The sequence below is a fragment of the Homalodisca vitripennis genome, chromosome 1, assembly GCF_021130785.1.
Source record: "Homalodisca vitripennis isolate AUS2020 chromosome 1, UT_GWSS_2.1, whole genome shotgun sequence".
NCBI classification, from domain to species: domain Eukaryota; kingdom Metazoa; phylum Arthropoda; class Insecta; order Hemiptera; family Cicadellidae; genus Homalodisca; species Homalodisca vitripennis.
The window spans coordinates 181066791-181070558 of record NC_060207.1 but is presented as its reverse complement, the minus strand read 5'-3'; positions in this window follow the sequence as shown (position 1 = coordinate 181070558).

Below are 3768 nucleotides of genomic sequence, written 5' to 3'. Positions count from 1 at the left end.
TCTTTTAGCAGAATTCAATAATTTTTATTAGGGCAATGTTAATGTATAGCCTTGATTTTGTATGCATTTGTATAAAACAGTATAAAGTATGACCACAAATAAATGTCAACCAGTTTCTGAGAAAAATGTAGGCCTACTTGCGTCAATAAAAACTAACCTTTCTGGTAACTAGCCTTAAAGTCAAATTTGACCTTAGGATGAGTGTGGCATTCTAATACATTCCCTGCGCAATTAAGTCTGAATCTTCTATGTCCTTATCTTCTCCTCCCGATCTACAGGTATTCCTCTTTCTTCTGGTGTTTCTGGATGTTCAGGTCATGTTTTCGGCTGCTTTATCGGCTTATTGTTTAAAGAAGCAAAACATACAGTAAATAAGGAGTGTACACAATGATTTAAAATACGTTTGACGCTAAAGCATCAGTGATGCGTGCACGGTTGCGTCGTAGGGACGAGAAGGAGTGAAAGAACGATCCTGAGGGACTCTCTATGGCCTATAATATTGGCAGGAGTCTGCGACTTGCCGTTTCGGAAAATGTAAAACGCGATCCATCTTCGCGACCGAATCTGTGTATTTTTTGCAAGGGAGAGGGTGGCGCGGCGGGTAGTGTTACAAAGCGGGCAAGCGGCTGAACTTCATTAGTCGAGAACACATGGGCAGGCGGGCCGCGGGCCGGGGTCCTATTAACGGGCCGGGATTACAACACTTCAAAGCACTGTCACCGGGATACAGAGAGAGGCTGTGTCGCGCACACTGCGGCATTGATACATGGACAGATACAGTGTGCAGTGAGTGGGCCGGCCAGGCTTACAGTCCAAAATGAAACAAGTACAAGAATATTACAATCACTACTTGTTATATGTAATGGAGAAATCCTATAGGTTGCTGCTGGTCACGAAGTTTAGGTCTCAAAATTCATAAAGATAAATTTCCAGAATTACTGAAGTTCGTAAAATAACCAAACAAAAATCGCCACTTGAAATGCAAGTAAACTCTACAGTCTGGAGTCAAATCAAATCTTTTATTGCTCGTAACTATTGCACATTGCACCAATTTATGAAATTTAATTTTGCAAAGCTGCGAATCGCTTTTTTACAATTGTAACGCTCTAAGGAAATTAATTGCTTACAAAGACTCCCCACAACACCACTCCATAGGAATGGTGGAGGTGAATTATTTGTTCTAAAATTTTGAACATTCAAACCACATTTCCAGCACATCCAAATGTACAATAATTGTTCATAGAAGTTATTCAAATCTCATTCATCATTCGAAAATTTCAATCCACACCCAACGCTGGAGTCAGTCACTGAATTGGGCGGTCTCCCAGTTATAAATGCCAGAAACTCGTCACTAAAAAGCGTTTCAAACGAGTTTTTGACAGCTTGTGAGTTTGGGCATTTTTCATAGAATTGGGCATCAAGTTGTTTCTAAAATGTAGAGACTGGAAAAAGTCAACCGTTAGAAAGTTTTAAAGCTGTCCTGCACCAATTTATGAAATTTAATTTTGCAAAGCTGCGAATCGCTTTTTTACAATTGTAACGCTCTAAGGAAATGATTGCTTACAAAGACTCCCCACAACACCACTCCATAGGAATGGTGGAGGTGAATTAGCACATAATATGTCGTAATCCGTTAACTATTCTAGGACAGTATCAAATCAAGCACCTCAAAACATATATTTCTGAGGACAGTTTGGTGCACACATGGTCAATGTGATTATTCCAAGGCCTCCTCGATCGAGGAGTATTCCAAGGAACTTTTAGGAGTACACTTCCTCTAGTATGTAATCTGCCAACATGGCGGCTGACCCACATTGGGAGTCAACTGGGCGCAATGCAAAATTCAGCAAGTTGGGTTTAGAATAGTTTGTTTGAAGTTTGAGTCTGTTGAAGTGTGTAACACAATAATTGTTGAGATCGACAAAGGTTTGAAACCTAGTTCTTTGAGAAATACGTAGTGGAATTTTTCCGAAGAAAGAAATTAATCTTCAGTCGCAATAGTTTTGATGAAGGTCAAAATGATTAAAAATGCCAAATGATAACTTTTTCCGATGTAATACTTGACGGCATTTTAGAACTAGCCACCATACACGTGAATAACACCAGCGTCAGGCTACGAGATAAAGGGGATGGTAATGGCGACTGTCAAGAGATTTCTAGTCTTCATATCTCTTGGAGGAGACATATACTGTTATATACACTTTCCAGGTGCTTGGTTTTTTAACGTTGAGCTAAATACACAACATTTGGGGAAAAACCTATAATTTGGTTTGTACTGTTACCCATTCGCTGCTATCCCTTCTTGACTCCCACAAAACCCAACTGGTTAGACGATCGATGCTTTTCCTATGGGGAAATCCCTTTATAGATTTCATGAATACTACGTATACAGTGAAAATTATACTTCTTGTAATTATTATTACAAGATAATTATTATTATGGATAATTAAAGTATCGGCGTGGTATGCCTTTTAATACGAGTATGAATACGGTTGATCTGCAGAAAATCGAGTTCATGCTTTGTTACACACAGTAGGTAGATTATAATATATTAAAATAAAAGATCCTGTTAAAAATGTACGCTTTTGAAAAATGAACAAGAACTAATTATTATTAGTTCTTGTTTACCGAATTAGTATGAGAAATTAAAATATAACTAATGGAAAGAACTGTTGTAAACTGTGTGCGCCAGCTTCCAATATTCTTGAGAAGAGTTTCCTGAACTAAAAATAATATATTTAAATCGCAATAGACTTAATCCTTGCTGTCATTAAAAACGATTTCTTGAGATAAGCCTTAAACTTTAGAATTTTAACAGTTGCATTGAGATATGTATCACAAATTAAATTGTCATTTTGTAGGTTTAATAAATCTTTCTTAAATAAAAAAGCAATGTAGGTACCTTGTTGTCTGAGCTTTAGCAAAGCTCATCACTTGTGAGGCTGGAAAAACCTTGTGTCTGTCTCTATGCACGATAGATATCTCGAAAACGAAATGACTTCTGTATGAAGTCAACGTTAAAAGTTGGTGACAAGATTTGATTTTAACGCAGTCTTGCTCTGTAGTAGCCTACCTTCCCTAGCTCACTGGAACTTTTATTTTTTGAACATTGTTATGAAAACTAACTTGATGAACACAAATTTGAATCTATCATATGGCAAGATATCCTGAAATATTTCCCCCTTAACTTTACTCTAATCTTCATTTCTAAATAGACAAGATTTTGTTCTATATGTTGGATGTTCAACCATGGAATTTGGCTGAACGTAATTTGTGTCAATTTCTTTTTCTATGATGATCTGTCCATCTATCTGGATACAGATTATCACGTGACACGTGGTGTGGCGTACTCGACACAACATAATCGTAAGGACAGGTAATTAAAAGAGTGGCGAACCAAAAGACAATCCTAACCTTAAAGTATCAATAAGGTTAGTAATTATCAACAGAATGTTCTATTGTTAGGTTGGGTTCCGTCAATGGTAGTACTAGGCCCAGCCTGCGAATCGCGCTTTGAACACTAGTTCTAGTGAAAATTGAGTATTATATTTAATGTGAACCAAAAATGCTGAAGAGAATTAAAAAAGAATAGGTATTTTTAATATTCGAGTTATCACATTATGGCATGTTATAGTTCTATCGACAATCAATTAGGTTTGCAGGCTTGTCTATCTGGAGATATTAATATTACTTTGTTGGTGAAAATCGACTTTGGCCAGTTAGATTGGCTAGAGATATCCCTATCTGCGTCGCGTCGGGGATATTCAG